Source organism: Vigna unguiculata, chromosome 10 (assembly GCF_004118075.2).
Source record: "Vigna unguiculata cultivar IT97K-499-35 chromosome 10, ASM411807v1, whole genome shotgun sequence".
Lineage (NCBI taxonomy): Eukaryota > Viridiplantae > Streptophyta > Magnoliopsida > Fabales > Fabaceae > Vigna > Vigna unguiculata.
Window position 1 is genome coordinate 5444554 of NC_040288.1, and position 12123 is coordinate 5456676.

At 30.0% G+C, this 12123-nt stretch overlaps 1 long non-coding RNA gene across 1 annotated transcript; it reads left to right on the forward strand.

Annotated features, from left to right (window-relative positions):
* The first annotated feature begins 10957 nt into the window (after nt 1-10957).
* LOC114167529 lies at nt 10958-11874 on the forward strand. The gene is made up of 2 exons (XR_003600252.1): nt 10958-11356; nt 11476-11874. It is a non-coding gene; the product is annotated as an uncharacterized LOC114167529 (long non-coding RNA).
* The last annotated feature ends 249 nt before the right edge of the window (nt 11875-12123 follow it).

Sequence of the window (12123 nt, forward strand, 5' to 3'; positions counted from 1 at the left end):
TCATGCTTGTATGATTTATGTGTGTGGAATGACTACTTTTCTTAAGTACAAGAAGTATATGCATGTATTGTAATGTGTGGGCTTGAAGGACTAAGTCCAGTAGGGGTCTGGGATGTGCTTGGTGGTTGGACACATGATGGGCATGGAACTGGTTGAGTTCCCGTCGGCTACTAATGGGCGAGGAGTCCTTAGTATGGTGATTGCATGTGTCGGGCGCACGATGGGCATGGAACTATGATGTTCTCGTCGGCTACTATTAGGCGAGGAGTCCATAGTATGGTGATTGCGTGCGTGTCAGGGTCCAAGTATGAGACTTGGATGTTTTACTACAGACCAGTAGTTTGTAGGACAGGACTATGAGCGGGATAGGCTCATAGGGATGAACCACGAATGAGTTAGTTTCGTGGGAGCACAAGGAAGTCTCAAGACCTAGTTTATGCATATGACTCATGAAGGACTATGAGGTCATGGTTGGGTGAGTTGAAAAGTATGAGAAATGTAGTTATGTTATTTGGGTTGGGAAACATGTTTATTCTTATATCTATTTATATTTTTATTGTGCATAGCTCACCCTTTCGGTGTGTGTGTGGCGATGATCGGATAATTTATTATCCGGGAGCAGATGATGTGACAGGTGGGCCAGGAAATGCTTAGACTCGGAGCGAGGGCTAGCATGGGATATTTTGTATATACATATAGTATAAGTTTATGATTTTAGTTTTGAGAATATTATGTAAACCTGTCAGGAGCCATTGATTTTGTATTTCAGTTTTATGAATTATGGACTCCTGGTTTTATGGCTTTATATATTAAAGTTTTAAATTTCCCGTGTTTTGGGAAATAGTTTATAATAAATGCGACAATTATTGTATTTCGAATTTTATTTATTTAATATCAATAATATTCTTTAGGGATGTTACAAATCCAAGCTTGGAAACAATAGATCTCGATGATTTATCGTAAAGATCTTAGCAAGTTGTTTCTTAGATTGGATTGAAAGGAGACAAAAGAGGTTTGCTTGAATCTTCTCTCAAATCACATGACAATTTATGTCAATGTGCTTCGTGCATTCGTGAAAATTGGAGTTATGTGTGATATGACAAGCAGATTAGTTGTCACAATTGAGAACAATTAGAGAGTAGTGATGAGAGCGCAATACTCAGCTTCCGAGGATGATCGAGAAATAGTGTTTTGTTAACCTTCTGGTATTTGGACAAGTTGTCTAATCAAAGTCACTAAAGTCTTTTAGCTAAATGATGGAGTATGAAGTAAAAAAAAAGGCTCGTGAGGGATTTCCTTTAAGATATTTGAGAACGTGTTGAATAGCTTTATGATGTTGAGTAGTAGGTTCCCGCAAAAAGTGACCTAATAAATGTATAGCAAAACTAATATTTGGTCTAGTATTAGTTAGGTATAAGAGCTTCCCTATAAGTTTGCAAGGATTCAACATTATGTGGAGGATCATTAGATTCAAACAAATCTTTAGTATTTCATATTATAGGAGTAGAGCAAGGTTTGTTGGAGAACATCCCTTTTTTTGTAGAATATCTAAGGCATATTTTCTTTGGCATAAGTGTATTCCCTTTTTAGATCGTGCCACTTCAAAGCCAAGAAAGTATTTGAGCTTTCCCAAATGTTTGATTCTGAAAGCTTTGTGTAAAGTAATCTTAATTATTTGTATTTCATCCAGAGAGTTCCCTATGAGAATCACGTCGTCTACATAAGTAGAGCAAAGAAATTAGTGGAAGACATTTTAACTAAAAGAGAATAGTCAGATTTTGATTAAGTGAAAATAATCTTTCAAATATTATGGTCCTCTTCTTGACCTTCTAGAACGCCTTTGATTTTGATAATCTTCTTGGGTATTTTCTAGGGTAGCAATTTCAGTGTCTTCTTCTTCATTGTTGTCATGATCAGTGGCAATAATATCCAAGTTTTCATTTGTAAAGGATTCAATAATATTGTCATCACCACTATTATGGCTTTCATTCTTGTTGTAAATGTACTCAAAATATTCAAAAGGAAAACTAGAGTAATTTTGATCAGTAATGTCAAAAATATTTTGAGTACTAACATCTCTGTAAGAAAAATGTTTTCATAAAAAATGAGAATGAAAATTTTGTTCGTTTTAATGTCAAGAAGAGTATATCCTTTTATACTGGTTTTGTATCCAAGAAAAATACACTTTCTAGATCTTGGGTCAAATTTGTTACTGTTATTTTCAAGGATAGAGGCAAAACATAAAAATCCAAATACTTTTAGATTAAGATATGTCGGAGGTTTTTTGTAAAAGAACTCATAGGGGACTTTCCAAGGAGAACAACAGTGGGTAATCTATTAATTAAATGAATAACAGCATAGGACCAATAGGATTTAGGTATGTTAGACTAAAAGATAAGATCTTGAGCAATATTTAAAATGTGTTGATGTTTGCGCTCAACAATAGAATTTTGTTAGGGAGTTTCAAAACAACCCTTTTGATGTATGACACCAAAATTATTGTATAAATTAATGTATTGAAATTCTTGGCCATTATGAAATCTAAGAGTTTTTATATTTTGACCAAATTGATTTTTAGCATAAGTAACAAAGTTCAACAATAAATTTTTGTTTTCACTTTTGGCATGCATAAGAAATTCATTTGTGTATGCTATAATCGTAAACTATACTCAAGAAATATTTATGCCCATGTATATAAGGTATAATAGTAGGACCCTAGATGTCAACATGTATAAGATCAAAACATTTAGACGATCGATTAGTACTATTCTAAAATGAGAGTTTTTGTTGTTTGGAATAATGACATATGTCAAACATTTTTACAACTAGCCTGAACATAGGGAAAAACTTTACAAATTTGTTCAACTATTTTATTTGTCAAATGACCTAATCTATAATGCCATAGATCAGTCAAATTCTTTAAAACTTAGGACATAATTAATAAAAGAAAAATTCTTATCAGAAATAGAAGTGAACTCATCCAAGTGATAGAATCCTTTCCTCATGCTAGCTTGCCCCATCATCCTCAATGAAGTACTATTTGAGAAAACTTAGAAAAGAAAATTAGCTAGTAGTTTAAATCCTGAATCACATTTTGCACAAAAATAAGATTGAAAGAAAAATCAGGAATGTAAATAACATTAAAACGAATAAAATCTTTTGAAAATCGAATTGTTCCAGCATAATATATAGTGATAAAAGTATTATTAGGCAGTTTAACATGCACAGGTTTATCTTGTAAAAAGTAACATAATTTTCTTTAGTCTAAGTCATATGGTCAATAGCCCCAGTGAAATAAAAAATAATTAAAAAATAATATTTTTTATATATTATATAAATAAATTTATATATATAAAATAAATTTATAAACAAAAATTTATAAAAGTTAAAAGAAATTAGAAAATTTTAAAAAAAAATTAAAAATTTTTTTAAAAAAAGGCCAACCCGCCGGCCCGCCCTAAAACGGGACGAGTCACAGTATGCAGCCCGTTTATGGGTGGCGGGCCAGCCCGGCCCAGATCATTTTTGGCGGGTCACAGGCGGGCCGGGCGGGCCCATTTTGCCACCCCTACCTGTGATGTAGGATAATATAGGTTCTTTTTATATTTTTTTCAAATATGGTATTGAGTTCATTAAGAAAACCCAGTAAAGATTCCCACTGAACATTAAGAGAGCAAGCTATCTAGATGCTAAGGTTCACTTGAAGACGTTCTAGAGAAGGAAGGGATGGATTTTAACAAGAACATAAATTCCAAATTGAAATGGAGAAGAAACAAGTAAAAAAATAGAAATATGAAATGGAAATGGAAGCAAGGGAGCACGCCACTTGAAGCAAGCTTCAAATAGATCATATATTAATTCTCTTTCTCTGAAAATATAGAAAAAAGGTGTTTGTGCACCAATATCTGCCATAAAAGGTCCTAGCCATAGTAGGTGAGAAGTTATACGGCTTAACTCCAACATTATTACTCGGATATAGCTGGCTCTTTTAGGTACTTGAATTTTTCCCAACTGTTCTGGTCCATTTACAGTTATTGCTTCTGTGAACATTGTAGCTAAATAGTCCCAACGTGTTACATAAGGCAGATATTGTATAATTGTTCGGTTTTCCGCTATTTTTTCCATTCCTCTGTGTAAATAACCCAATATCGGTTCACAATCAATAACATCCTCACCATCTAGAGTAACAATAAGTCTAAGAACACCGTGCATTGATGGGTGGTGAGGCCCCATATTGACTATCATGAAGTCCTCTCTTTTCGTTGAGATATTCATAGGTTTTTGCTCGATTTATTCTTTTATGAATCGCTTAAAAAAAAAGTTCATCCAAATTCAAGATCTAATAAATCGAATAATTGAAAATTACTCTTCAATTTAACGAATTTGTGACTGCCGAATATTAAACTGATTGATTAATTTTTTATACCGTATTCCATCTTTCTTTGACAAATAAGACAGTAATCTTTGCCGTTTTCCCAAAATTTTACGTAAACCTGTTTGGGATGAGTAGTCTTTTCGGTGCAATTCAAAATGTGAAGTAAGTCTTCGTATTCTATTGGTAAATTTGAATATTTGAAATTCAACCAATCCCGGTTTTTTTCCTTTTTTTTCTTGTGAAATAACAGGTATAAATGACTTTTTTACCATAAAAAAATAAAAGTTTTTCCTTCTCCTCGATTTTTATAGATATTTTTACTGATCAGTAATTAGAATGACACTCATTTTTAATTTTTTGATAGAAATCCGAAATCTAATTTTTTTGATAACTGAAATCAATCCAATTGAAATAGAGAATTTAAATAGATATAGTATAAAGGAGACTAGTTTGATATATAAAAAAGAATTGTATACATTACATTAGATAAAAAAAGATAATTTTGTTAATGCTTTTTTTTATGTATACATCATTGAATTAAAATCAATGCCATACCAAAATACGTGTATTTGTTTAACCTATGTATCTATCTATAGATAGATACATATGACATATGCTAAATAGAAGACAAAATTAGATTAACGAATTTTCACACGCGGATACATATGTATCCTTACTATACTGAAACGGCTTCCATTATGGGTATTAAACCAATAACGATTTATACAAGCTAAATCTTCTAATCGATATTTTGGCCAAAGAAAAATTTTGAAATTCATTAGTTTTTTTTTCTCTTTCTCATTTCTTTTTTTAGTCAAAACTTTAAAACAATTTTGGACTTTATTTTCATTATAAAATATTGTGTTTCTATGCATACTATTTATATTATTTGGATCTAAACAAATTCTAATTCTCAACTCTCTACGACGTCTAGCAGATAAAATGTTTTCAGGAACAAGTAAATTAAATTTCTCGTTTTCTTTGTTTTCTGTTATCTTTTGATCTTTTGTTCTTGTAATGTATTTATCAAAAAATTTCTTATTAACATGAATTTTTTCTGAGTATTTTTTATAAATTTTGCGTTTATTCTTATGAATTAATGAAAAACCCATCATTTTATACTTAAAAAATTGTTTATTATTTTTTCTAGACAGGCGAACTGGTTCGATAACAAATAGTTCTTTTTTCCTAAATTTATTATTTTTCTTTTTCCTTAAGCCTGAAAGAGTTAAATTCGTCTGTTTTTGAATCATCATAATATCTAGACCTAGTTCTCCTCTTTGAATAGAGGCTATAGTAATTTTTCTTAAATTTGTCAATCTAATAAGGAGACAATATACTTTTACATTGTTAAATATTTTTTGACCTAAGAAATTTTTCCAGTTTAAATGGAAATTCAAAAAATTTCTTACTAAGAATTGAAGTTCTGCCTCCATATTGTTCTTGGGTTTTTTTTTCGATGTTCTAAAAACATCTATTTTTTTTTCTTTCTAGTAATATTCTTTTCACTAACATTTTTATTTCCTTTAGAATGTAAAAAAAGAGAATGTAAATAAAGTAATTTTATTGGTATAATTTGCGAGTTACCCCTAAATGTATTATAAAATATCACAAATTTGGAAAAGAACCAAAATTCCGGATTGCATATGGAACGATTTAGTATTTTTCTATTGATTCCCGTCCAATCCAAATATTTTCTATCCGGATTTATAATAATAGTATCTTCTGCTATATAATTCTTGATAAAAATATTACTTATTCTATCAAATAAGTCTTTTTTATATGTATTGTAATTAGAAGAAATCATTGTGTTTTTATTTGATTGAAATAGGGATCTATATCGATAAATATATGAGTCTTTCTTATTTGCATAATTCATAAAATTATAGGATAAAAGATCGTATTTATATTGTTTTCTAATTTTTTTTTAATGGGATTCCTTGTTGTTCTTTGTAAAGAATTAATGGGCTTTTTCCATATGAATCCCATTTGGTTAAATTTTTATTTTGAGTTACACCACATTTAGTGATTCTATTTCTCCATTTTTGTGATACTAATTTTGACCAGCTACTGTTAGATAAGTTATATTGATAATAATTATTCTTTAACCAATTTGTCCATTGATTTAGTTCAGAATTGAGCAGGTTATTTTGTTTTCTTTTAGAATGAACTATTCCTTGTGCTCCAAAAAAAGAATCCTTTATTTCATTTTTCAGAAAAAAAAATTTTTATTATATTGAAAAAGAAGTCTTAACTTATATATGTTTATGTTAATAATTCGGGTTTGTAACAAATTTAAAAATACATATGGTTGTGACAAAAAGGAGACATCAAAATAATTATGTGAATTCGCATTCTTATTATTAAAATATTTGTGTAATTTTAAAAGAAAGGGAATTATACTTTGATTTGTTTTATAACTTCTTTCTGTATTTGGTTCATTATCGTAAAGCCATTTATTTAAAAATTTTTTTGTTGATTCAAGAAAAAGTTGTAGCTGGATTTTCGGAATACAAATGATATATAGAAAGATATCTATGTATATTTTTTTCATCAAAAATTGAAAAAAAGAATGTGATTTTTTAGTTAAGCTAATATTTCTTCTTTGGAATATCTGCAAAATTTTTTTTTCGAATTCTATCCTTTTACTATCATAAATTTTTTTCTTCGAATGAATATTTGTCTCGGGAATTCCAAGTCCTCTTTTCTTTTCTTCTTTTTTCATTTTTTCTATTTTTTTAATAACTACTTTTCTCTTAGTATTGAGATCCTTTATAGATTTTTTTTTCAATGAAAAATTTGTCGACTTTATCGATTGAATTGAAATGGTTGCTTCAGAAATCATTGAATTATTCTTCCAAATTGTTGAATATTTTTTGTTTTCGCTCAATTCATCGAGTTTTGGGGGTTTCCTTTTAATAAAAAAATATTTTAAATTTAAAAATTCTTGTTTTTTTTTCGTGAGGAATACTATACTTTTTCTAATAATTTCAAGAATACTTTGGATGATCCCTTTTGCTTTTTCTATTACGATATTTAGAAACAGTTTGAATTTTTCACTTAAAACTTTTAGAACTAGAAAAGTGAAAAATTCAAATTTTTTCTTTTTTTTTAGTTCTTTTAAAATGGGGTCGAAAAAGGAAAGTGGATTTTTCGTGGAACTAGAAAAAGGCAATTCAACTTCCATCCCCCAAACTGTTAAAAAACAAAAGTTCTTTTTTTTCTTTGAATTTTTTTTGTTTTCATTACATCGTATTTTAGATTTATGCCAAGGTTTTAGACGAAAAGGAAATAATATTTTTATCTGAATCCCATCTGTTAGCCATTTTTGCGGAAACTCTCTTTCGGATAATTGAACGCCGTTATACGTGCATTTAATATATATTTCTCTCTTCCAATCCATATAATCTTCAGACCATTCTGGAATTTGAAAAAATAGTATACGAATTGTATTTTTAATTATTATAAATGAAGGTAATAGAATATATTTCCTAATAAAGCATTGGGTTATTAATAAAACACCTCTTATTACTTGAGCAAATATAATGCTATCCCAGGCTTCTGCTATTTCTATACGTTTTCTTTCTGCATTTTCCTTTTTTGCTTCCTCCTCTTTTTTTTTCGGACTTTTTTTTGTTTTTTCCTCTATAGAACCTAAAATTTGAAATTCTGTCTTTTTACGAATCCAAATATTTAACATAAAAAATCTTTTCATTGATTTTAAACTATGAAAAGAAAAGAATATTGATTTTTCAATTTTATCCAAAAAAAGCGGCGAATGCACCCTTTTTTGAAAAAATTTCCAAGTAACTGTTTTCCGTCTTTGAGCACGGATAGATCCTTTGATTATGTCTCTTCGAAAATCCGATTGTTGGGAATAACGTCTTAAAGCCAATTCGTTTTTTTGTTCAGTATTTTCAGTATCTCCACGATCACGATAAGTCTTGTATTTTTTAAAAAATTTATCTTTATTAGTCAAAATGACTACACGTTTGCCTTTTCTAGAACGAATTTGAGAATTATCTGCTTCAATTTTTCCACCTAGTTGTTCTAATTCGTCCATCAATTTGTATGACCACCGAGGTACTTTTTTACAGATTTCGTTTCTTTTAATAGACTTAGTGTTCTTTCGATTTACTTTTCTTTTTTCGTTCAAATCAGTTGTAATTGCATCAAATAATATTTTGATTATTTGTTTTTTTTCTGCGTCATAATTATAATTCATTTTTACTTGTTCAGGTTCTGTAAATAAATAAGGTACGTGCGAATTTAAGCTTGACACTAATGAAAATTGACTGATTAGATTAAAAAGAAATGTAGTTACTAATAATTTTTTATCAAATGTTTTTCTATTTTCCTCTAATTTTGGAGAATTACTATTATTCTTTTTAGAAATCTTATTATAAAGAAAGATATCTTGAATTTTATTTATAAAAATGTTATTTTTTTTGTAAGTTTTTTCATGTTGTATTGAGGTTGAAAAACCGTTTTTTATTTGTCCACGGAAGGGTCCGTTTAACAAAGGATCTTTTCTTTTAGTTAAATATTTTTTTTAGTTTCATCATCACAAAATCGAATTCTATTTTCGAATATATCGAGAGAAATCAATTTCTTATCTATCAGTTTTGTGCGATTTATAAATTCATTGCTCAATTTGTTTATTTTTTCTTCATTCCTATAGTACGAATCATTATACAAATCATCAGAGAAAATTTTCTTTTTTGTGAAGAAATCTATTTTTGTTTCCATCAGTTTTTCAAAACTTGATAAATTTTGTGGATACGTAAAAGATATTTTTTCTCTTCCATCACGTTGATATGTATGAAAAAAAAATTCTGAAATTTCATTTTTTACCATGTTTTCAAATTCATTATTTTTTATATATCGAAATGGACGCTTCCATCGTTTATAATTGAAAAGAATATTTATAAGAGGTTTTTGTAACATATCTTTATCTTTTTTTTTCCTTTTTTAGAAATTTCATTGCTTTGTTTACTTTCTAATACTAATAGTTTTTTATTAAAAAAGGGGAGAGGTGTTCTTCCTAAATAATATAAACAGGTAACAAATAAGAAAACAGCAAAGATTTTAAACATATAATTTCTAAATTCTGACAGAATGTCTTTTTTTGATTGAATACGGACATTAGATTTAATCCAATTATTTTGTTGTATGCAGATTAATAAAAATTCAATCCATTTTATAAAAAAAGTATGACCTATTATCCAACCAATAAAACTACTTGTTAAAAATAGCAATTTATTGTTACATCGAAACAAATAAATATTGATGAATCTCATGAATATGGAACTCGGTAAGAAAAGGGGATTTAAAAATTGAAAAAGAAGATTCTGAAAGAATCTTCTTTGAATACTAAAATTACGTATTGAATTTGGATTCTTGTATCCATAATTCAAAAAGTTTTTTTGACTATTGCCGAAGAACTGAAATAAAAGATAGGGTATAGCTATGACAGTTATTGTATGAGTGGTGAAGCCAACAAGGAGGAGCTTTTCTCCAATGGAGGAAAACACACATCAAACGGTTTACACAATGTGTATTACAAACTTTAATTGATCAACCATTTTACAAAATAAGGAGCACTCCTTATATAGATGAGTTTTAAGAGCCTCTATGCAAAAGTAAAAGTGTACAAAGGCATGTCTAAAAATAAAAAACCCTAACTTCTAGAAACTAGGTCAAGAATGAGACACATTTTGGTGTAGGATCCCATGTTGATTCTTCCTCCTCCTCCATGCTTTTGGACAACAAAGGCACATGTATTGTGGTGGTACACGTTGCTTTATGTTTTTTGCTTTATGTTTTCCTCCCTCTTCCACCTCATATGCACCACCTAAGCCATGCCATGTAGGAATGCTCTAGTTCACTCCAATTAGTGTTCATCCTCTTCTAATTAATCTCAACCTGCAAAACAAACAAAGTAAACAAGTCAACATGTCAACTTAAGTCAAGTCAACTCTAGTTAACTAGTCAACCCTAGTCAAAGGTCAACTAAAGTCAAGTCAACCAAGCCAAGATAGGGAACTCAACATAATGAAATGCTAAACAAAGATAATGTAAAAGGATTAGAAGCATCCCCTTTAGTCATGATTCTTGTAACTCTTCTAGGGAGAGCTTCTATGGCATCATGTGTGGTCAAGGATCCATCACCCTATATCATTTATCCAAGAAATATTACCTTGTTGAATATCAAATTTAGACATAGCTTTAGCATTTCTTTGGACATGGTTAATCTTGTAAGGAGAGTTATCGATGCTTTCTAAAATCTTTAACAAATTTTGCATTTGCTTAGGTGTAAAAGAAACACTACAAAAAATTTTGTAAATTATGACAGTTTTAGTATGATGGTTGTTTAAAACCATCACTTTTAACCATATAATACGACAATTTAAAAACTGCCACATTTAACATGTAAAATGTGGTAGTTTTAATCGTCATATTTTGAACTGTCATATTTTGTAAATAAAATATGACATTTGTAACTGCCATTTCTTTTAATAAATTTGAAACTTTTAACTTTTCAGAATTCCCTCTTATTATTTTAATAAATCATCTGTTCCCTCTTCTTGTATGCCTTTCCCTATTCTCTGTACCCTAATTTTCCCTATTATCTTCATCCTCCCTCATTTCTTGCAAACACATCGCCATCATCAGACCTCATTAACACCACACTTGAATCTCACCACCACTGTCATCGTCGCATACCTCGTCCCGCCGAAACTGAAACGCAATGTGAATGCCGCACTTGGAGCTCACAGTGGCACCACGCCTAAGCCTCATCATGCGCCAGCGCACCTATACCTAATGGCCGTGGGCCACCGGACTCTCATCTCGGTAGTTTGGCTCCAATTTTGGGAAAGGTATTGGGCCACAAAACCCACATCTTCAAGTCTTGAGTGTTCCATAGAAAATCAAGAGTATCAGAAACAATTTTTCAATTTGCTTACTTCGATTAAGGAGGTTAGGTTTCCCCATCTCCATTTTATTTCTTTTAACACTTCCATTTTTCTTCTTTTATCACTCCTTCTCTATAATGTTGAAAGACAATGGGATTCAGAAAGTGAAGCTTTTTGATGTAGATGAATCGACCATGAGTGCCTTGGCTGGGACTGAGATTGAAGTTATGGTGGCTATCCCTAATATCCAGCTTGTTGAGAGGAATGGCTATGGCAAGTGGGTTAAGAAAAAAAATCTCGCGTTACAACTTCAATGGGAGTGCTAATGTCAAGTGAGTTTTGTATTTTCTTTTTTCAATTTCAGTTAACTGCTTCAATTGTTATTATTTTAAATCTATTGTAATATGCAATTTGTACCAATCTTAGATTTAAACTCAATTTTCGTTATTGTATATAATTTGTTAACTAAGAACCTTGAAAATTGTTAAGCTTGTTGAGATAACATTGATGGCAAATGCAATACAGAGTTGGTTTCCCTGCCCATTAAATGTTGAGATAACAACATTTGATGTGGTTGGCTTAGTCTGCAGATTTCTTAGGAATAGAAAGATAACTTCGTACTCGAACTAAGGTTTTTTTTCTTAAATTTAAATTTAACTACATGTTTAACTAATAAATGTGCATAATTTGTTTGTATCAGAATTTCCTGTAATGTAATTGCATCTTCATGAATTTAACTACTTTACTTGTTGTATACTTAGGTTTACGGCTCTGGAATGTTTTAGACTTTAGGGTCTTCCTTGAGAAACTTTTTCTACTTCAACAAAACTT